The sequence below is a fragment of the Notolabrus celidotus genome, chromosome 24 (assembly GCF_009762535.1).
Source record: "Notolabrus celidotus isolate fNotCel1 chromosome 24, fNotCel1.pri, whole genome shotgun sequence".
Taxonomy (NCBI): domain Eukaryota; kingdom Metazoa; phylum Chordata; class Actinopteri; order Labriformes; family Labridae; genus Notolabrus; species Notolabrus celidotus.
In genome coordinates, this window is record NC_048295.1 from 11,676,589 (window position 1) to 11,699,986 (window position 23,398).

Genomic DNA, 23,398 nt, shown 5'->3' on the forward strand with positions numbered 1-23,398 from the left:
TCCTTCTTGGACTTCCAGATCAGTAAGTAACTGCTTGATGAAACGCAAACCAGAGTTTTGCATAATACATGATTTCATGTGAGTAATCCTGTTCAGAGAGAGGGAGGGAGGGAGGGGGGGGTTCCAAACACACTTAATGGATTCTGGTAGGCTCAAGAACAATAATGCAACCGAGCCAAAACACAACAAACACTATCCTCAGACTCTTTCCAAACAGACCCGGTCTAGACCGTACTCTGTGTTCTATGATAAACAAAGACCCAACATCAAGACCGGGTCAGATCCAGTCCCATCTTACAGACAGTACTCAGTCTGATCTCAGCAAGTTACAAAGGCAAGGACAAACTTCCTTTAACAGGCAGAAGCCTCCAGCAGGACCAGACTCATGTTAGACACACATCTGCTAAGACCGTGTTGGAGAGAGGGATAGAGGGAGGTGAAGAGAGAGAGAGACGAGTAGTAGTAGTAACTGTTGCGTAGAGGAACCTACGAGACAAGGGAGCTCAGGGACTCCAGGAAGGTCTATGAAAAAGAGTAGAATAAATAGTGAAGGAATGATAGAAGGAAAGGACGGGATAAGAAAAGGAGACATAAAGAATGAAGAGACATGGAAAGAAAGAAAGAAAGAAAGAAAGAAAGAAAGAAAGAAAGAAAGAAAGAAAGGAAAAATGAATGAAAGAAAGAGAGAAGGAATGAATTACAAGAAAAAGGAATAAAGGAGAGAGGAAGGAATGAAAGAAAGAAAGGAATGTGAGGAAAAATAAGGAAGGAATTAAAGATGGAAGGAATAAAAGAAAGAAGGAATGAAAGGAAAAATGAATAAAAGAGAGAGAAAGAAGGAAGGAATAAAAGAAAGGCATGTAAAGGAAAAAATGAAAGAAAGAGGGAATGAAAGAAAGAAGGAATGAAAGGAAAAAGGAATAAAAGAAAGAGGGAAGGAAGGAGAAAATTAATGAAAGAAAGAAGGAATTAAATTAAGAAGAAATTAAGGAATGAAAGATGGAAGGAATGAAAGAGAGAAAGAATGAAGGAATGAAAGAAAGAAAGAATGAAGGAATGAAAGAGAGAAAGAATGAAGGAATGAAAGAAAGAAAGGAATGAAAGGAAAAAGGAATAAAAGAGGGAAAGAAAGAAGGAAGGGGAAAAGGAATGAAAGAAAGAAGAATTAAATGAAGAATAAATTAAGGAATGAAAGGAAAAAGGAATAAAAGAGAGAAAGAAAGGAAAAATGAATGAAAGAAAGAGAGAAGGAAGGAAGGAAAAGAAAAAGGAATAAAAGAGAGAAAGAAGGAAGGAAGGAATGAAAGATGGAAGGAATCAAAGAAAGAAGGAATGAAACAAAAAAGGAATGAAACAGAAAGAATGAAAGGAAAAAGGAATAAAACAGAAAGAGGGAAGGAAGGGGAAAAGGAATGAAAGAAAGAAGGAATGATTGACCCAAAAAAGGCCTTTCTCAAACCAGGCAGACTTTCTGTTAGATTATATTTTAATCTCAAATTTAATTTTTTATCATTTTTTCCTGATAAATGTTAAAAAAGGGGGAAAAAATCTGATCATGTGTTTCTTATATAAGACTGATATTTAGAAGCTTTGTGCCAGTGCCCCCTCAGAAAGAGTCACTGAGTTAATGGAATAAAACAGGGTCCTGATAACTCAACAAACCCGTGGTGTTGTTTCACCAATTGGGACATTTTTCAAACTTATTGTTCAAAGCTTGTTTTCTAAAACGCTGATCTTTTTCGGACGTACTGGTTACCGCTCCACTGGACCAGGATGAGTAATAGCCCTCTAATTCAGTGGGTGGTGTTTCTGTGGTCGTGTCCTCCTGGGCCAGCCTCCGTATACCAACACAGTGTTTTCTTTCTTTGGTCCGGAGTAACACTGTAACAGCAGCGTCCTTCCCCATCATTCCTTCTCCCTCATACTCCCTCAGTTGCCAAGTGATTAATTTTATGATTCAGAGATCTGGCAGTGCTTTCAGTGGTTTGTGGCAGTTTGAGCACACAGACATCAAATGCTGTGAATGGATGTGCTAATTTGTGATCAGAACACAGTTTGTCTGCGTTCTCATGCGGGCATAAGCAAAGCCGCCCTGTCAGTGTGATAGCCCACAGACCATGCTGCCACCAGCACAGATGACAATGAATTCACAGAGGCAGCCCTGAAGACAAATTCAAATCATAATGTGGTTAATGAGCATGTGGGAATGAACTGGAAATGAACGCTTCATCGGGCTGGATTTGGGGCGATTCCAATGGAGCAGCAAGAATTTAACAAATTGTGCCTCTGACATTGTTTAGGTCTGCACCCTTTCTCTTCCTGCCCTTCCATTCTTGGAGTATTTGCTGTAGGACGCCCAGAGTGCCACATCAGGCGCCAAAAAAAAAAAAAGTACTGCTTCATTATTTCAGCAGCTCCTGGGGATGTAACAGCTGTAGACGTAATACTTTTAACAACGTGGGCTCCATGGCAACAGTGCACTAATGATGCACTGTTGCTCCGTCTCCTGATTCACATTGTTTGGGTTGTCATTCTCCGGCTCCTTTCAGCCTGGGAAAGTGTGAGGAATGATGAGGCGCTCATCAGTCACTCAGGAAACACAAGCACAGGGTTACAGAGTTCCTTTCTGGGTCTGGTTTTTAACATTTTATATGAAAAGGGGAGCTGTAAGAATGTGCAGTTTAACAATTCATTTGAGAACATATTGTGAGTTCCAAAAGGTGTTTTTCAACCGGTGGACCCGGGGTTTAAATTTAGTTCAGGGGTAGATAATCTCCTGCTAGGGGGGTAGTACTTTTCAAAGGTCCCGGGACTTTTGGGGGGCGGGGCCTGCAATGCTGAACGTGTCTGATTGGTAGATTAACCGCCGTCCACAATAACATCACACACATCTGTGATTCACTTGATCATTCATTTCTCTTTCTTCCACCATGAATGCGTCTCTTACCGGTGTTCCGGTTTTAAAAGCGACCCTGTAAACTGCAGCTGTTGAAACACAGAGGGAGTTCCTGGGAATGCAAACCAGTTTAGTTTTTATTAAGATTTCAAAATATCCTCATCAGATATTTAACGAAAGTCTAAAGACGTTTATGAGGGATGCATCCGGCTGAGAGTCTCCAGTTCACAGGGTCGCTGTTTAAACCAAAACACCGGTAAAAAAATGTTTAAAAAAAAAGAAAAATTTAACAACATGACTGCAAATCACTCGCCAACTACTTTATCAGTGTGTTGGAATAACATTTAAAAATATATATATTCACAAAAAATGGTCGCCAGTGTTATTGCAGGGCATTTTAGGTAACATTTTAAAACAGGAAAATGTTAAATTGTACTGAAATTTAATATTTGATTTCCTTTAAATAAATCTGGGAACACTATTCAGTTGTATTTACATTTTCATCCCAGTTATTTAATTCAATACGTCTTTGATTATTGTGTTGTGTTGTGTAAGGTTTAAGTGAACTTGCAAAAAATGAGTTCAATATTGTTGTTTTTAAAATTAGAATATAATAATAATAATAATAATACATATACATATACATATACATATACATAAACATATAATAATATATAATACATATAATTATAATAATAATAAATATAATAATAATCAAAATGTAATCATAATAATAATATATACATAATGATAAAAATAATAATAATAATGATAATAATAAATATAAATATTCTAATTATAATACATGTTATAATAATAATTATAACACTAATAGTGACAATAACAACAATAACAATAAAAATAATAATTATAATGATATTAATAATAATAATAATAATAATAAAGTAAATATATCAAATAAATAAAATAAATAAAATAATACATATAATACTGTACATATAATAATAATAATAAAAATGTAATCATATACTAATATGTACATAATGGTAATAATAATAATACATATAAATATAAATACTATAATTATAAACATGTTATAATAATATTAGTAATAACAATAGCAATAATAATAATAATAATAATAAGAAATATAAATATTCTTATTATAATACATGTTATAATAATAATTATAGCAATAATAATAACAATAACAACAATAACAATACAAAGAAAAATGTAATAATATAAATATAATAATAATAATAATAATAACAATAATAATAATAATAACAATAATAATATGCATGCTTTGAGTGTCTAGTGCACCAGCTTTAAAGAGCATCCAGGTGCTCTCAATGTACACACCTCAAATCCTCACCCATACATCAACCCTCCCCTCCATCTGAATCCGTCCCTGACCTCAATCCATTGACAGATCTGCCGAGGACCGCAGTTTCCCCCTTCTCCATTCCACTTGCCCCCATGGTGCCAGGCGGGATCAATCCATCCCTGCTGAGACATCTGGGAGGAAGTGAAGTTGTGTTTGACCCTGTAGGTTTGCTGCCAGGCCATGATTGTAAGCAGAGCAGACAGGTTCAGCCTGCCTCCGCTCTCCACAGGACCAACCTGGACTTGTCTGGACAGCTGGGGGAATAGAGATGAGCAGTTGGATGACGACTGAGTGAGTGTGTGTGTGTGTGTGTGTGTGTGTGTGGATACCTACGTGAGTGTACTCCCCGGTGAGAGGGTGCTCTTGTAATTGCATGTGTGAATGTGTCTTGTTGTAAAGTGGCTGCTGTATGTGTGTTAGTGGAGTGATGCAATGGTGAGTGTAGCTCTTAAAAAAAAAGGAGCGTCTGGCTGTGTGTGTGGCTGGTTGTCAGTGTGGTGTCCATGTATTTTTAAGACTGTGAAGTCACGCCATCATAAAACAGTGCCTGTAAAAAAAAAGAGCATAAATGAAGTATTTAAAACATGGGAAACATTTTTTTAAAACACACTTTAGCATGGCAGAAATCAGCTGAAATGGCTGTTTTGAAGCCAATCGACGGAGGCAGCCATATTGGAAATGTTGAAAGACAGTGACATAAAGAGGCGGGGTTTGAGCCTCCTAGCCACTGCTTGAGCACATATCAGTAGTTGTGGCTTAATACTCCACTTGTCTCAGCTCTGTTATCCCTTTTCCTTTACACTCTGCACAGGGGCGCCAACAGGGATTTTGGGGCCCCATGAAAAAATATCAAATCGGCCCCATCATCAAAAGCCACCCTGTGCAACTGCTGTCAGTCAGCATCAAAATATCTGATTTGAAGGAATTATTTGAGTCATCTCTGTGACATTAAAACAAACTAAATCACTCAATGCTTCAACCTGCCCAGCATCCAAAACAGACTATAGCCTGTAGCTTATGTAGCTTAGCTATAGCTTTGTTTTGATAGGCTTTTGCAATAGTACAGATAGAGAGAGAATTCCCACAGACCCCCTTCAATAATGCTAACTGACATGCTACGTTGCTCACCTTCTTGTTCATTGGGTTGGGGGGGAGTTGTGGGGAGACTGTTGACACCTGTTGACCTATCAGCTGCTGAGTCTGGTAGGGAGGGCGGGGAAACCCATTTAGCATAATTAGCTACAACATACATCAAACTAGCAAACAGGTTGATTTGAACCACTCAAAGACTAGACCAACCTTTCCTCTCTCCTTTCTTTCCCTCCTTTTCTGGGACCCAGACTCTGTCTTTCCAGACTTTATAGCTGCCTTTAGCGCACTAGTTCAGAATGCAGCAGCCAGGATCCTGACAAGGTCAAAAAAGAGAGACCACATAACCCCAATTCTTTTCCTCAACTATATTTAAGTTACATATTAAGAGCCAACCTTCAATTTAGTGAACTCCTGGTTTATCCCCGTTTATTCCCATGGAAAGTTTCCAACTTTGAAAATTCCTGGAATTTGCAACCCTAGGTACAAGACCCTCATAACTGTTAATACAGCGCCAATCCACCTGTCGATCTCCTCGTCCAAACCACAACAACACAAGCAAAACCGCCCCCGTACAATCCAAGCATTCAAACTCCTTCCCCTGCCGTCTTTCTGGAACATTCTATAAATCTTACCATGCAGGTGCAAATGGCACAACACGCCGCCTCCTCTCTGAAAGGGAAATAAAAACACAGGCAGGTGGAAAGTGCCATCAGGAACAAACACTGCATTGATTTCCAGTCATTGTTCTTGTACACAATCCCCATTCTCCGTGTGGGGGGGGCAGGGGGAGTGGGTGGAAGAGGACGGCCTCTGCGGGTTTACATTATTGAAAAGCAGTAATTGGCTCAGTATGAATTTGTTCCATTCATCTCCTGTGATGTGAGCAGTCAACACTGTAATACAATCAGCGCGGTGTGAGTTTAATCCCTGGTATTGTTGAGGAAATCAATTAAAGGGGGGTAATACATTGTGCTTATCTGATGCTGGGATTCATTTCAATACACCCAATGTGACCTTAAAGACAATCAAAAACCTGCTGTATCATCACTGCTTTTTAATTCCTAAGATATCAGCTTCTTCTGCACTCCACAGCTGTGACATTAGCTGTTAAGGTTTATAGGCAAGGGGTCCATTAAAGCAGGCGCACCTGAGCCGTGTCCTGACTCCGCCACGGCCCCCCCCCCCCCCCCTATGCTGTGAAGTTTATAGGCAAGTGGTTGTAAAGTGTTGCCAAGCAAAATGAGGTACCCACCACTTAAAAGATACTGACACCTACTTCTTATGAAATGATTGCTGACATGAAAGCTTAGCTGAAGATGTACTGCGACTTAGATTACTCAGTGTGTGTGTGTGTGACGGTTACAAGCTCACACTGTGGAAAACATCACAGTGCAAATTAGCATTAATGACACTATTTGATTCCAAATAAAAGGAGCAAACAACACAGTACATGCACACCTGGCTTCACCAATTCAGTCAACAGATGGGAGCACTGCAGGCCAGTTATTGTAGAGGGAAAAATGCTAATGAGTATTCACTGTAGGGCAAATCACAGAGAAACAGGGGGAATAGACTCATAGTCTTGGCCAGCATGTGGTCCAAGGTGACGCCGATGCCCAGAAATTGGGAGTGCAGCAAGCGGGACGAAACAATGTTTGAGCCTTGGTGTTGACCAGCTGCTGGCTGGACCGCTGCTCTCCGCTGCCACCGCCGAGTCCGCCTGGCTTACGTGCAAACATCCAAACATTTCCACTTTGTAGCCCTGCTCCTTTCAAGGGGGGCCAATTACACAACCAAATGCCATAACATGATCTTAATCCCACACTTACCTCCTGTTGGAGATTTTCACGGCCGGTTTACTCCAGCACTTTTTTTTTTGACAGGTTATATAGCGAGAGTGGAGCGTACTGTACGAGAGGGAGCAAGGGGGGGGGGGGGCGCAGAGACTTGTACAATTTCATGCAAAAAAGGTTACGCCAATTTGCAAAATGTCATTCAGCATTTTACTGTGGAAATTATAGGAGAGTGGAGAGGTATACTGATCCAAAAGAAGAGTGGAAACAGGCTTTGTCACAGCTTAGACAGAGGAGGGAAGAAAGAAGAAAGAATGAAGGTCTTGGGGCATCTATTTGTAGAGTTATAGGCAGAAATGAAAATTGAAAACACTGGTCTTGAGTATGTTTTTGTTTGGCGTATAATTCCTATAAAATGAGTTTGTTTTGTGGATGTACAACCATGTTTGTACAAAACACCCACAACCTATCAAGAAGACTTTACCCCGGTTGACCCAGGGTCTTAATTTAGTTCAGGGGTAGATAATCTCCCCCACTAAAAAGCCCCTGCGAGTGGGGCAGTACTTTTCAAAGGTCCCGGGACTTTCTGCAATGCTGAACTTGTCTGATTGGTAGATGATTTCTCTTTCTTTTATTAGTTTTTATTTGTTCTATCTTTTTTTGTATGTGTGTGTACTTTGATTCTCTTGATTTAGCAGCTTGTAACAGTAGTCTTCTCTCAGCACACCGTGAATGCGTCTCTTACCGGTGTTACGGTTCTAAAAGTGACCCTGTAAACTGGAGACCTTCAGCTGAACGTGTCAGTGTTTGTGGAGATTCCACAGAGGGAGTTCCTGGGAATGCAAACCAGTTGAGTTTTTATTAAGATTTCAAAATATCCTCATCAGATATTTAATGATCGTCTAAAGACGTTTATGAGGGATGCATCCGGCTGAGAGTCTCCAGTTAACAGGGTCGCTGTTTAAACCAAAACACCGGCCGATCTCTCGGATTTTAAAGCCGTGTTGAAACGTCTTTGCTACTCGCGCTTATCTCCTCTCACGTGTTGATTCAGTGAATCCATCTGTGATGAATCTGATCTGTGATGCTAACAGGCTAACTGTTGTGTTGCTCATAATGATACCTACCTCTGTGATGAATGGCATTCCTCTTTGTTTTACTGCCCTCTACTGGTCTGGTGGTGTAGTGCATTTACTTTTTTTTTCTCCATCTCACATCTCAACACTATGAACCATGGGTAATTTCCCCACACGTTAAGCCTGCTGATAAGCCCGCTTGCAGAAAGGGTACGTAACCGTCCCCAAAAAGTCTGCTTAGTGGGAATGCACCTCAAAATGTTGACATTGAGACTGGGCCAACGTAAGACTTGTACCTTGTAAAAGCCTCCATGTTTGCACTATGAGTGGACAGACAAGAGTTTGCACAGGTAGATAGGTGGACAGGGAGGTCAGCCATACATATGCATGACTTCGTTATATCAGATCATGATACATCACTTTATTGCATTGTTGAGATAATGATGGTACATCTGCAAAGAGCGATTCCCTGAAAGCATTCAGCGGGAAGAAATCAGATGATGACGGCTGCCGGAGCTGCTGTGCATTCAGAATGAGTGAGCATTCCGTTATGACATCAGATAATTGAAGAAAAGAGGCATATCAGCTCAGCAAAGCTGGTTTCAGGTTGGATTGGCAATGTCATGGTAGGGTGATAATGCTGCTGGATGAGAGTCGCTCACTCTTGGGATGGTAGTGCTTTCTGTGTTAATTAGGCGTCTCTGTGCTATTCTTACTCAGACAGCAGCTATGTCTGAAAACATCTCTTTGTCTGCTCCTGTTATCCTGAAGACATCACCGGCTCCCTCGCTCGTTTCTTCTCTACTTTTGATTCTGGAGCTGTGTTACAGCGATTCCCAAAAAGGACTACATGTACCTCTGGAGTATTTCTACTGTTGGCATTGGGTATTCATAGGACTTCTGCAGAATGCTGCCACAAGCTTAGGCAATTCCAACATCCCCACTTTCCCATTGCACTCCTACTGTCTGACTGAATGACACATTTGTTCAGAGACCGATCCTGAAAAGAATGGCTACACTTTCCTCAAGAACCAAAAACCAGGTCTAAAACAGAAACCGCATACCTAGATCAGTGTTCCCAAAGTGGGGGTTGCAAGACACTGATTGGGGGGTCTTTTACATTTTAGATACAACAATATTAATATAAAACATCATCAATTTGTCTTCTTTACTTTGTTGCCACATGACCCCAAAGGAAATGATCCTGCTATCCTTCTTTAAATTACAAAGATATCTCTAGGTTTTTGGATTGGCCCACTAGTTCTTCAACCACATCAGGACTGGTGGGGTCTCCAGTCTCTGGCACTATTATTTTGGGGGTCACAGAATTGGGGGAACCCCTGATCTAGATCACACAGACGCTAGTTGCACAAGTCCAAAAAGAGACTCCTGGAACTCACGCGTAACCACTTCCTCATTAGCCGTTCATACTACGTGTGTTTAATGATGGCAATGAGCAAGTTGTCTTTATGCTATTTATGAGCTCTCCTTGGGAATGCTCCAAGCTTGGTACTTCCAACTAGAAACAAGGGTTAGACTCTTTTGAAGTAAGATGGGGGAGCTTTGAATTCAGTTGTGGCTACTGTTATTATCAGCAGGTTCCCATATAAAGGTGTGTGTTGTTGAAGTAGCTGCTTCAAAGCGGAGGTCTACCTCCCCGAAAAATGAACAAGTGGGCACGCAAGAAGCTCACCAACAGGCCTGTTCCCATTTCAGTCCAACCAACAAGAGATGGTTACAACTCCTCAGCCATTAGCCTCTTTGCTTCTACATCCCTTATCTATTTTCTAAGCTACATTCATCCTCTGCATTGACAGACTGAGCTTATACTCAAAGTGGTTTTGGCTCATTTACCAAACCCTTTGGGCCGATGAGGTCAAGGCTCAATGAGCTGGTCCTGGGTCCTGTGTTGTCAATGTGTCTGCTTATTCCCCTTGACTGCTCTTCTAACTGATGCTCCTAAAAGAATGGGAATAGACGCCTTTTATTATGAGCTGATGTGCTCTAGGTATGGATTAAAAAAAGATCAGCCCTGAAGTCAGCTTTCAAATGATTGAGTTTTCAAATTATGTCTTCTGGCTTAATTGAAAAATGGGGTCATGGTGGAGCCATGTGTGTCATTTGAAATGGTTTTCACTTGAATTATCCCTGATATGGAGCTTGGGAATTTAATATTGTTCATGTAAAGCTACATTTTCAATATGCTTTGTTCCAATTCAGGCCATTACGTCACAGTGTCAAGCACCTATTTGTTCCTGCTGATGGCGTTCTCAATGCAAATGAACTACTCCAAGGTCCAACGGGAAGCAAGCCTAGACCACCTCCATTTGGCTTTTTGTTCCGTACTGTCAGACCTCCTTGGCAATCACCCCTCCCTCTCTCTTATTCTCCTCTATCCCTCTTTCCAGACCCAACTCGGTCTCAGCAGATGGCTGTCTAACATGAGTCTGGTCCTGTTTGAGGTTTCTGCCTGTTAAAGGAACTAGCTAAATACTGGGAGGTGCAATGCTCATGGTGGATTAAGGTGGGGTCAGACTGAGTCTTACCCTGTCTTGGTGTTGGGTCTCTGTTCATAATTTGCCTTGAGATAACGTTTGTTGTGATTTGGCGGTATACAAATAAAGATTGATTGATTGATTGATTGATTGGTTGATTGATTGATTGATTGATTGATTGATTGATTGATTGATTGGTTGATTGATTGATTGATTGATTGATTGATTGATTGATTGATTGATTGGTTGATTGATTGATTGATTGATTGATTGATTGATTGATTGATTGATTGATCAGAGAGCGATTGCCATGTTCACATGTGTCCAAACAATCCAAGCCAAGGATCCCAAACAACACTTGTTATGGAACAACTCCTCCAAACAATCCAGGTGTGAAAGCACCTTAGCCCTTTGGGAAAGCTTAGACTGCATCTGCTGAACCATGTAATTGTATACTCCACTATTAATTCCATTTCTTGCTCATTTAAGTTTCTATATTTGGCGACTTCCAATAAGCGTTTGAACGTTTAAAGGATAAAAAGCTTCATCTCAACATATCTCAGGTAATTGGTGAGCCCACTTGTGACACCTACATATCAACCTCGGCTTGGAAGAGCACTGGCTTCATCCCCAAATAGATTTACACAATCAGGAAGAACGTCTGACTCCCTCAACAGTCGTATTTCCAACAGTAGTAGCCATATATTTGGGAGTGTGTTTTCATTGGTAAACCTTCAAATTCAAGAAAAGAACTCAGCCTCAAATGACTTTTGATATTCCAAGTGTTCTAATGCCAAGAGATGACACATGTTCCACATTTCAACAGTCCTGCAGAGAGCAGAGAAATTTAGGCTTTTATAACTAACACCAAATTCAATCATTTTAACCAACCTCCTGCAAATTGCTTTGAAATCACTAAACCAAAATTATAATTAAAGTATCTGATCAAACTAATCAGATAAGTGTAAAAAATGATGATTACACTATTCTCTTTAATTGCTTCTGGATTTAATAAGTATTTTCAATTCATTCTCTCCCTCGTTCTAAAGTTAATAGTGACTTTTTTCATTTAACATTTTTCTACCGGATGAATAGATCTGTTATAACACATGAAAAGGTAATACTATGCATCCAAAGGTGACCACTGTTTCCTAGATTTCAGAGGAGCATGAATCAAGGCCAGGGAGAATAAATTTGGAATTTGGGGAAAATGTTAAAATTAGATTTGACATTTCTTTCAATTCAAAAAGCCAGAATTCAAAGTCAAAGGAAAAAAATAGTTTCATTTCAAGAACATAGTAGAAATAAAATTAAAATGTTGAAAAAAAAGTGGTGACATCACACTATCATATATATTCAAAATTTTCCCAAGTCTACCACTGAGCCACATGCCAAAAAATATGTTAAACAATGTTAAAAAGTGGATAATTTTGGGAGAATTTCTTTATGTTCTGGAAAAAAAATTGTTTCAATGGGTAATTCCTTCACAGTGTTAGCTAATGTTTTTTTTATTTAACATTTCAATGCTCATTCATACAGAGTAATAACCTTTTTAATGGCTGTAAATAATTATGTCATTTGTCTTGATCAGTCATTAACAGTGATAATTGTTTCTCTCCTTTTAGGCCATGGAGCACTTCCTGTATGGACTGGAAGTCAAGAACAACAACAGGTCAGAGTTTAAGATCACTTCTATCCTCTACATGTCTGTCTTTATCATCTGGAAATGACCTTTAACCTTTAAAGAGTTCAACTCTGATGGAATACACAAGACATCTACATGTGTTAGCTACATTAAACATTGATTGTTCAAAGTGGGGCTGTATTAGGTACTTGTAAATATTACCTTTACAGGAGATACTGGTAAACTCCGCCCCTTTTTGGGGAAGTGGGCGGAGTCAACTAAAAAGCGTATTTTAGCTAATTTAAGAAACTCTGACTCAGTTATGTCCTTGTAAGTATACACTCTATTTGCATTTTTTTTTCACCACACTTTGGAAACAGAAAGACAACAAAATTACGCCCAAGCTAAATTACATGCCAACTGTAGCCATTGATAGCCTAGCCTAGCCTAGCCTAGCCTCAACAAAAGGAGTTCAGCTGGACACCACAATATCTGTTTGTCCTCACTACCAATGATAACTCAATGAATTTGAGATCATACATTTCAAGACTTGCAATAGCAACAACATGCCCTTATATGGACACTCAGAGAGGTTAACTGTATTTCCTAATAGAGATATTAGTCAGCTCCGCCCCTTTTTGGGGAAATGGGCTTGGTCAACTCTTACATGTAATTTAGCACATTTTAAGAAAGTAGCTTCACTTTGTTAACAGAAAGACAACACAATTACGCCCCAGCTAAATTACATGGCAACTGTAGCACTTGATAGCCTAGCCTAGCCTAGCCTAGCCTCAACAAATGAGCTTAGCTTAAATTAGATCCCCTGTCCCAACTTTATCTGTTTGTCCTCACTACCAATGATAACTCAATGAATGTGAGATCATACATTTCAAGACTTGCAACATGCCCTTATATGGACACTCAGAGGGGTTAACTGTATTTCCTACTAGAGATACTAGTCAGCCCCGCCCCTTTTGGGGGGAAACGGGCGTGGTCAACTCTTACATGTAATTTAGCACATTTTAAGGAAGTTGCTTCACTTTGCCAACAGAAAGCCCACATAATTACGCCCAAGCTGAATTACATGGCAACTGTAGCACTTGATAGCCTAGCCTAGCCTAGCCTAGCCTCAACAAATGAGCCTAGCTTAAATTAGATCCCCAGTCCCAACATTATCTGTTTGTCCTTTAAGAGGTTAAATGTATTTCCTACTAGAGATACTACTCAGCTCCGCCCCTTTTGGGGGGAAAGGGCGTGGTCAACTCTACCATGTAATTTAGCCAATTTATCTGTTTGTCCTCACTACCAATAATTACTCAAGCTACATGAGTGAGAGATCATCCATTTCACATGGACTTGCAATAGCAACAACATGCCCTTATATGGACACTCAGAGAGGTTTCATACCCTGCTTCTGGCTGAGTATTACCTTGGAGAAGACATTGTCTCCCTCTCCATGGAGCCGGTCAAATAAACGACTTAACTGACTCCTAACTTTGTTGCTCCCACTCGCTTTCATTTTTCTGCCTCTTTTTTTTCTGCGGTGCTTTCTCTCTGTCAGCAGAAAGTGATGCGGGTATCATATTGCAGAGCAATAACATTCTTATAGCACTTTGGTCAGATCCGCAGTTATTAGAAAATCAGGAGAGTGGAATCCTCCCTTGTAGAGGTCTAGTGCTCTCTCTGCAGTGTGCACTTCAACACATACAGTGAGCAGACATGTGCAGCGGTCTTACATAGACTGCTTGTACATGGACTGCATTGAAAAATAACAGGAAGATAGAAATCAATGGCAATGAAAATTCAGCTCTCTTTGCAAAGAGACCCTGTCAAGACCTGTGACTGGAGTCTTTTGAATTCTAGATGTCTAAGTGACAGATGAATGCTGGGAGATTAATGTCTGTCACCAGTCTTGTGCATCCGACACATGCATACACTGTCATGCATAAATATGATCCAGAACTTCTTCGCTGTAATCGCTAAATATAAACCCACAGGGCACACACTGAGTCTGCTTGACTTTAACTAAGACTACACACACACACACACACACACACACATACAGTGATGTTAATGTCGGCGGCAGCTGAACCACGTGAGGTATTCATTGTTGTGGTAGAAATAATGATTGACTGGCTGGAGCCTGATCTGCGTCAGACAGAGTAAGAGACACTGAACTGTGCTGCAGGCAATTACTTTGTTTTAGAGCAAGGGAGCAGAGAAGGAGAGAGGAAGGGATGCATGGAGGGGAAGACAGAAGCAAGTGGGGGGAGGCACATGTCAGGCTGGGGGAAGGGCTGCTGTGAGTTAACAGTGGCACCTGGTGGCCGACTGCTGAACTGTGCGCAGAATAACATGCAGAGGAGGAAACAGACCAGGGGGGGATATGTTTTTATGTTTTTATGTTTTAATGTTCTGCTGGCGGCTGAATTCTAAACCCACATGTTCTGCGTTCACCTCTCCGTATGTCTCTTCTTACTCTTCAGGACTTTACAATGATTTATTGATCTCTCTGGTCCGGCATGAAGCAGAAGTTTTGCAATTAGAATGAGGCCTGTGTACCCACTCACTGTACGACGATACGCTTCAGAAGCTTCTGGGTGAACAGTCTTCTTTGTGTCAAAACTGAAAAGATGGAGAGAGAGAAAGTTGTTCAAGCTCTTCATGCTGAAACTAGTGGAAAGGTGGCGGGTGCCCTTAAATCTGTAGAGACACTCACAGAGTGGGGACGCCACATGCTACAGAGTCCCATGTAACATAGAGTCAAGATCAATCAATCAATCTTTATTTGTATAGCACCAAATCACAACAAACGTTATCTCAAGACTCTTTTACAAACAGAGCAGGTCTAAACCACTCTATGTCAAATTATGAACAGAGACCCAACACCAAGACAGGGTAAGACTCAGTCTGACCCCACCTTAATCCACCATGAGCATTACACTTCACAGTATTTAGCTAGTTACAGCGGCAAGGACTAACTTCCTTTAACAGCCAGAAACCTGGAGCAGGACCAGACTCATGTTAGACAGCCATCTGCTGAGACCGAGTTGGGTCTGGAAAGAGGGATAGAGGAGAATAAGAGAGAGAGAGCGGTGATAGTGAGGAGACGAGTAGTAGTAGCAGCTGTTGCCGCTGGAGTCTGGAACGTCCACAGCAGGAGGAACCTACGAGACAAGGGAGCTCAGGGACTCCAGAAAGGTCTATGGTTAGTAACTTTAATGTGACAGGGAGAGTTAAAGTGAGTGATGAGGGGGTTGGGGGTGAGACATGATCCCAAGTGTGGCAGTCTAAGCCTATAGCAGCATAACTAAGAGCTGGTCCAAGCCTGATCCAGCTCTAACTACAAGCTTTATCAAAAAGGAAAGTTTGAAGCCTACTCTTAAAAATAGAGAGGGTGTCTACCTCCTGGACTCTGACTGGTAGATGATTCCAAAGGAGAGGGGCCTGATAACTGAAGGCTCTACCTCCCATACTACTTTTAGAGACTTTAGGTACGATGAGCTGGCCTGCATGTTGGGAGCGTAGGACTAGTCAACAACTATTATCTACTGGTGCAGTTGATTGTATTCACAGGTGAAAGGTCTCTTTGACTCCACCTCTTTGCTGGTCTCCGGATTGCTTAGCCTGCCTAAGATTGCGGTCGCCATTATTCGGGCTTCATTAGCCTCCCCAGAAACCAATGGGTAATGTCACAGTGACTATATCCATGTGTTTTACAGTCAATTCCCATTCAACTGTACATATTACAGCAGAAATTAAAATGTTTATTTATATATATTATTATTTTTTAACATTTTCTATTATCACCTTCGTACACTGCCTGTTAAAGGTGGGACTTCTGTGCCTTTGTATTTACACTGAGACATCATGGGAGGGAGTAGCAGAGGCAGAGCATAGGGCTGTGTGCTTTCACAATGCTGTACACAATGTTAAATGTCACACTGGGACTCTAGTATTAAGCTGTTGTGGGGTTAAATGTAAAATTGTCCATGTAAAGAAGACTGATTTGCTGCTCTCAACAAATCAATCATGGATCTTTGTACCACACCCTCCATGTTATTTCCCTGTATCCACTCACCTCCCATGTTATGTGCTCCTTTGTTTATCATGACTCTAATGTCTATTTGTGTGTGTACATACATTGTTGTTTTGGCGCGCCTGGTTCCCGGCGCTATGATTACTTATGATCACTCACACCTGCCCTCCATCAGGTTCATCACTCTCCTCATCTCAGCTCATTGTTGCACACACTGCAGATCACCACCTGCCAGCCTCCATGTTTGTCTGCTAGTCAAAACTCACCACCTGCTACCTCCGGCAGAGCAGCCAGTCTTTGCTCAGTCTGCCAATCTGCCCGGTCCAGTCCATCCTCTCCGTATCCTGTCCTTCACTGCAGCCAGTAACCTTCTCTTATCCTCTTTTTCAGTCTGTAACTCCTCTTTACTCAGTGAACTATCTGTGTTTATCACTTCACTAATTACAGTGTAACATAATGTTGATGTTGATTTTAAAATACACATTAAATAGAACCTAAATGAATGAAATAGGAAGGTGGTGGTGTTTCAACAGATTGCACCATCTGTACATTATGAAGTCTTCATCTCTGAGTCTGTCTCTTGATACAGCTGCTGTAATAAGGTAGAGCTTAACGTGTCGTATTTGAAGAGAGAATCCACCGATGGTTTAGAATACAATACAACAGGAAACAATATGAAAGGTACCATACGTTACAATACCAAACAATAAGATACAATATGACACGGTACGATACAATACAATACGAAACAATACAATACAATACGATACAATACCATACAATACAATACAATACAATACAATACAATATGATACAATACCATACAATACAATACCATACAATACAATACAATACAATACAATACAATACAATATGATACAATACAATACGAAACAATACAATACAATACAATACAATATGATACAATACAATACGAAACAATACAATATGATACAATATGATGCAATATGATACAATACAATACGAAACAATACAATACAATACAATACAATATGATGCAATATGATACAATATGATACAATATGACACGGTACGATATGATACAATACGAAACAATACAATACAATACAATACAATATGATGCAATACGATACAATACAATACAATACGATATATGATACGATACGATACAATACGATACAATACAATGCAATACGATAAAATACGATACAAAACGATACGATACAATATGATACAATACAATACGATACAAAACGATACGATACAATACGATACGATATAATACGATACAATACAATACAATACGATACAATACAATACAATACGATATAATACGATACAATATGATACAATACAATACGATACAATACGATATGATGCAATACGATACAATACGATATGATGCAATACGATACAATACGATATGATGCAATACCATACAATACGATATAATACGATACAATATGATACAATACAATACGATACAATACAATATGATGCAATACGATACAATACGATATGATGCAATACCATACAATACGATACAATACAATACGATGCAATACAATACAATACAATACGATATGATACGATACAATATGATATGATACAATACAATACAATACGATACAATACAATACAATATGATACGATACAATATGATATGATACAATACAATACAATACGATACAATACAATACAATATGATACGATACAATACGATACAATACAATACAATATGATACGATACAATACGATACAATACGATACAATACAATACGTTACGATACAATACGATACAAAACGATACGATATGATACAATACGATACAATACAATATGATACAATACAATACGATACAATACAATACGATACGATACGATACAATACAGTACAATATGATATAATACGATACAATACGATATGATACGATACAATACGATACAATACGATACAATACAATACGATACGATACAATACGATACAATACAATATGATATATGATATGACACGATGTGATATATGATATGAAACAATAGAATATGATATGATACAATAAGATACGACATGAAATGAAAAAATACAATACAATAGGTGCGGTAAAATATGATGTGATACGATATGATACAATACAATTCTATATGCTTCAAGCGATATGATAGGTACGATACAATAAAATAGTTTACGATATTATAGGTATGAGACTTTACAATAGAATACAGGTCACATGTTACGATACCATACTTTGCAGTACAATAGGTAAGATATGATACAGTAAAGTTAGACACAATACAATGCAATATGATACAAACTGAAAGGTATGATACTATACAATATGATGTGTTACGATAAGAAACAATACAAGACGATAGGTACGGTTAAATATGATGGGATAGGATATGATACAATTCAATTATATATGTTACAAGCGATATGATAGGTACGATAAGGGTCTCATTCTTAGGTGTTGCCACTTGGGAAGTAATGACCACGATCGTGATGGTTATGCCTTGGCTGGTCAAATGGAACCAGTTGAGAACCATCAGATTCAGTGTTCTCTGTTTCCTCCTGGAGAAAACATCCAAATATACACCCCGTACTCTCAGCTGCACACATCCACACCTGAGCCCTGCACAAAGCCAGCGCAGTGTTGTGCTGCCGGCCATTCAGCGGCTCCCTTGGAGGTGGTTGAGGGTTAATTGTGATGTTAAAGGGCGCCCACACAGATTTTGTTAAGAGACAAGTGCATTACTCATTCACTTTTCTTTGCCTGGATCTGCCCAAACAGTCAGCCTGAGAATTAGAGCTGCAGTCTGCCTCCCACAAGCCTGTTTAGTCGAGCTGGTGTTCAAAAAATTCAAAACAGACGTTCTTCTCAGACAACTTCAACACTGGACGCCACACTTTATGACGAATATTCAGAGAATGCGTTCATTCTTTTTTTGTATTTCAGCCTCTGTGCTGATCCCTCTTGTTATCTGGGTCCAGAGAAACACAGCTGTCCTAATGTGTGTACCACCAAAGACATAGCAAACACACACTGGATTCTACTGGGTCTCCCCCTCGTTGATTTCGCCTATGGTGTCCTTTGCTTCCCCGTCGAGCACTTTGTGTTGTTCCGTGAAGTGTTCCTCATGAATAAATGCAACATTATCTCTCTCACACACACACACAGAGCTCTGTATATGCCATGGAGTCCACAAACAAGCTGCTTTATGTTAAATGTCGTTGTCAGTGGCAGCCGGAGACAGATGGGAGAAAGCGTTCTTCATCACTGATGTGTCGTTTATGAGCTCCCAACATTTAACTTAACAATATGACGCCAAATCACCTGTAACCTCGAGCCAAACACGTCTGTATAATCACCTACGTGTGTGTGTGTGTGTGTGTGTGTGTGTAGGAGTTTGACTGATCACACTCTGTCACTCTCAACTTCAGCTGTCACATCAGGAGCGCCAGATTAACGCGTGCAACGGAAATAAATGCATTCAGGCCTTAAGTGTGAACCAGTTCAGGTCTGCAATTAAGGTTGTTTTTGAAAACATGTTATCTTGTCCATTTCTGCGGATTGAAGTGAAGCTAACGCAACATCTTTCTACTTCCTGCTACCACCATCAAATATTTATCTGATTTAATTTTTGTATTTAATTGTAATGATTTTATTTTATTTTTCTGATATTTATCAGATTTTTTAAATGTGTGTAGGAGTTTGAGTAATCACACAGAAAGCAGTCACACTCTGTCACTCTCAACTTCAGCTGTCACATCAGGAGCGCCAGATAAACGCGTACGCTGATGACTGTCCGAAGGTTACAGAGACTCTGACGCGTCCTGTGTCTTCCTGATGAATGTGTCGCTCCCTCCCTTCAAGCTCCGTCACGTTTCCTTCCCTGCTTGATGTGCTAAACGAGTCAGTTGTTGTTACCCCGGACGTGGGGTTATTCGTCTCCCTGTTTGGATTGGGGATAACTTTATTAGCAGGAGGAGATAGATGGGCCAGGGTCTGTCTCAGGGACAGTGATGCAGCAACATTTAAGATTACAGTGACAGTCTGTTCTGTCACGGATGTAGCGGGATGTCGAGCGTGGTGTAAAGATTTCTTCTCTCAGACAGCTTGGAAGTGTTCAGTGTTTTTTTAAACTGTTTGTCTTGATCTCAAATCCATTTGGAGTATTTTTCTGTCAACCCAGCAGTTTTGAAGATGTGTTTGTCTCCTTGTGAGTCCTCGGCATCAACACGTTTAAAATGTGATGCAGCTCAGATGTGTCTGCTCTCTGCTTTGATTTGTCAGAATCAAGGATTCAGAAACAGACGGGGCTCTGTGCTTCTGTTTGGATGTTTGTTGGATAGATTCAGACTTTACTGTGGATTCATTAACTTCACCTTTAAAATATCCAAGTTACTACAACTCAACTCAACACACCTTCATTTTTTATAGTGCCTGTCAGACAGTCAAGCAAGTGCTTCAAAAAAACAAAATAAAAGATAAATAAACAACAAAAACAAAAAAACAGGAAAAGAAAACAACAATAGGTAAAATGATACAAGGCTAAAATAAGACAGAGGAAATTCATAGGAAAAATAAACCCATCACAATAAAATCAATAAAATAAAATCAGATATACTAGAAAAGATAAATACAATTATTACTATAGGATCAATAAACTAAAACCCAAATAAATATCAGAAAAAAAAAATTAAATCAATAAAATTAAATCAGATAAATACTGAAAAAAATCAATAAAATCAACAAAATAAAATCTGATAAATTCCAGAAAGATTTAATGGAATAAATACAATTAAATCAGATAAATACTTGAAAAAATAAATTTGATAATTACAATACAACCATTTCAATTATCAGATAATTATCCAAAAAAATAAATACAATTTTAAATAAAATCAATCAAATAAAATCAGACAAATACTCGACAAAATCAATAAAATTATAACAATAAAACCAATAATATAAAATCAGATAAATACTAGACAAAATCAATAAAATTTATAAAATAAAATCAGATAAATACTTCAAAAAATAAATATAATTCTTACAATACAATCAAATAAATAATCATATACATACTAGACAAAATCAATAAAATTATAACAATTAAATTAATACAATAAATCATATAAATATCAGAAAAAAAAAATATTACAATAAATCAATTAATTTCAATCACATACATTTCAGAAAAATTAAATTCATTTAGTTCAATAAAATCAATAAAATCAAATCAGATTAAGATCAGAAAAAATAAATACAATTATTACAGTAAAATCAATGAAATGAAATCAGATAAATATCACAAAAGTTGTGAATATTTAAAAAAAGTGCCAATCAAAAAACAGTGTTATTTTCCATCATGGTGCAGCAGGAAGTAGAAAGATGCCGCGTTAGCTTAGCTACAATCTGCAGAAAGGGACAAAATAAAATGCTATCATGACATTTTGACAAATTCAGGCTTCCCCTCCACCTATGATGGAGCTGCCATTTGAACGACCAATCTTTTAACATTTTCCCAAGTAGGTGCAAAAATCCACTGCTCACAAAACATGTTGCTGTTGTACGTGAATGGAAACTTCCATCGTGCATACCAAACCACACGACAACATCTTTGAAATTTCACGATCACTCAAGTGTTTTCCTGTTAAATTGGACGTAAAAATGATTGCCTAGAAGGTTGAATACATTATGGAGTACAAACCCCGCCGACACGTGAACACACACTTCAATTAGACAGAGGCTTTGGCCAAGGCGAAGATTCTCTAACAGAATAATTATTAGAGAAGGGGACAAATGTCAAAGCCCTCATTAAATCCCTCTGGTGCCGGCGTGTCCAGTGAATAAATCCAAATGGCCTCCATTGTAATTAGAAGGGCATTGATGTCATTCCCTCTATGGCGGCACTTAACCTATTCATCGCCATAAAATTCAAACCGAGGTCAACAATTGGAAAGTGCCGCTCTGCATACAGGGAGGAGGAGGAGACGACACACACAGCGGAGGGAAGCTGCTTCTTGTTATTCAGATTTAGGAGAACGGGTCGACCTAAACGTGAACAAAGTGTTGTAAACATGAGCGCAGGAAGCAAACAGGAAGCGGCATCACCTCATCACTTTCAAGGGCTGCCTGTATTATGGAAAATTGCAGGACCTCTTTTTGGTAATTGTGATCATTTTCAAAAACAAACACATGGATGTTACCTGTAGGTTATAAAGAAGCTTTTTACTCCTGTTAAAAACAAAAAGCAGCATATTTAGTAAACAGGAAGTGTCTTACCCCAACTTAATCCACCATGAGCATTGCACCTTGCAGTATTTAGCTAGTTACAGTGGTGAGGACAAACTTCCTTTAACAGGCAGAAACCTCGAGCAGAACCAGACTCATGTTAGACACACATCTGCTGAGACCGAGTTGGGTCTGGAAAGAGGGATAGAGGAGAATAAGAGAGAGAGGGAGCGGTGATAGTGAGGAGACGAGTAGTAGTAGCTGTTGCCGCTGGAGTCCAGCACGTCCGTATCAGCTGGCCGGGTCGAGTTCTGGCCGGTCGAGCATTTCCTGCATGTCTTCCCCCCGCTCTCTACTCCCCACATTTCCTGTCTCCTTTCAGCTGTCCTATCATAGAAGCGAAAAAGCCCCCCCCCCCAAAAAAAACAACAAACAAACAAGAGAAGAAGAGCTAGAGAGGAATAATTCTCCTCAGCTGTTGGTGGTGGTGGTGACCAAAACTAGAGCAAAAAGTTGAGACTTACAACAATTACGCAGTGTTTCAACCAAGTGGTCCTGCAGGGGGAATTGGCGAAGTGACACACTGGGACCCTTTCACCCCCCCATCATTTACTTTAACTCCCCTGTCCCATTAAAGTTACTAACCATAGACCTTTCTGGATTCCCTGAGCTCCCTTGTCTCGTAGGTTCCTCTGAGCTGCCGTAGATTCCTTTTTTGGGTCAATCATTCATTCTTTCTTTCTTTCTTTCTGTCTTCTTTTCTTATTTCTTTCCTTTTATTCCGTCCTTCTTGCTTTCTGTCCTTCTTACTTTCT

At 39.4% G+C, this 23,398-nt stretch overlaps 1 protein-coding gene across 3 annotated transcripts in view; it reads left to right on the forward strand.

Annotated features, from left to right (window-relative positions):
- spry2 (sprouty RTK signaling antagonist 2) overlaps positions 1-23,398 on the forward strand; it is a 212,426-nt gene that overhangs the window by 138,543 nt on the left and 50,485 nt on the right. For all 3 annotated transcript variants that reach the window (XM_034678191.1, XM_034678192.1, XM_034678193.1), the window contains exon 5: positions 12,329-12,375. The gene's annotated coding sequence lies outside the window, so the exon portion shown is untranslated. The remainder of the gene's footprint in view (positions 1-12,328; positions 12,376-23,398) is intronic.